Source organism: Dioscorea cayenensis, chromosome 1 (genome assembly GCF_009730915.1).
Source record: "Dioscorea cayenensis subsp. rotundata cultivar TDr96_F1 chromosome 1, TDr96_F1_v2_PseudoChromosome.rev07_lg8_w22 25.fasta, whole genome shotgun sequence".
NCBI lineage: Eukaryota > Viridiplantae > Streptophyta > Magnoliopsida > Dioscoreales > Dioscoreaceae > Dioscorea > Dioscorea cayenensis.
Genome location: NC_052471.1, coordinates 2,180,813 through 2,182,393, shown reverse-complemented (window position 1 = coordinate 2,182,393; position 1,581 = coordinate 2,180,813).

The window sequence follows — 1,581 nt, the reverse complement described above, 5'->3', positions numbered from 1 at the left end:
TAGTTTTAAACCTTGTTTTTAACTTCTATATTAACTTATCTTTTTGAATATTATGATTATGTGTGATAATAAATAAAATCAAATAAATAAATCATAAAATAATCTTCAAGCAATACTTTGACTTCATCAATCGTAACCACTAATTTCAACTCAATTTTAAAGACATATAATTGGACTTTTTTTGATTGTTCATTAGGATTATTTTTTAAGTTTTTCCTAATTTTAATCTCATACTAGACCAAAAAAGAAAAAAAATGTTGGGGTGCATAAAAAAACTCTTTAATTGTGATAATTAAATAAAATCATCTTTAACGTTAATATTCTATGAAAAATATGTTTTCTTTTTACATTACAATTATGTAATGGTTCACCTTTTCATTTTGATATTGTGATATAGTTATAAAATAAAGTCTAAATATTTAAAATAAATTATTTACAATTCCACTGCATGTAACCTTTATTCCATTTTTTTTATTGTATTAAATAAAATTATGTGATTATTCTCTAATATAATATAACATATAATTAATTAATGTTTCTATTATTATTTTATTTTGTTGCGCAAACAATTAATGAGCGTAATAAGTTATAAACTAAATTTATACACGAGATCCTTATGAATCCAATTTCATAACTCATCAATATCTTAAAATATCTTAATAATTCCACAAGCTTATTCAAAATCTAGCATTATATATTTTGTTTTCAATTGTGTTTTACTTTTAAGTGGTTTCCAAGTTTTTTTCCCTTGCATTTAAATGGCTTCTCTATGCTTCTTCTAAGTGGTGGAAGAAATTAACTTTGTATGTCTAATAATTATATAATTTTTTTTTAATGGAATGTGGACAATTCATCTCAAGAGGGCATTAACATTAACACGTTTCTATTTTTTCTAATAAAATATTTTATTTTATATTAATATGGAATATATATATATATATATATATATAAAGCTTTATTCAAAGCAAGGAATAAAGGATTTAATCAATCCAAACTCTTCCCATTCTCATAATATTGAGTACAAAATTACCCGTGTAAGTTTTTTGATTATTTTTATTTATATACTTTTTAAGTAATAATAATAATAATAATAATAATAATAATAACAATAATAATAACAATATTATTTTTTATGGTGATTAGGTGCCATATTATATTACTCCATTTTGTTATGACTATTATAGGACAAAAGCTTCAATATCAATTTATGGACCCGAGGTTAAGGTAGGCCGACGTAGTGAAGCTTACATCGTTTTTGTAAATAAAAATTATCAAGCACTAGAGCAAACCAATGCCATAATTTTTGAATGGATGGTAAGTTAATTTTCTTACATTATATTATTAAAATTTTGTTGTATTAATATTAACTAGTTAATTAATTTTTGTAATGTTTCAAATAAAATTTTATATTAGAGTTTATTACACAAATTCTCTTTGATCAAAATCTAAAAACATTGACTTTTTTAATTATGAGAATATTTTTTTGAAATATATGGTGATAGCATAGGATGGATTATAAGGCACAGAGTAATTCATGACCCAAGCCAAATTTAGACCCGCCCTATTTATGATTGAATTAGG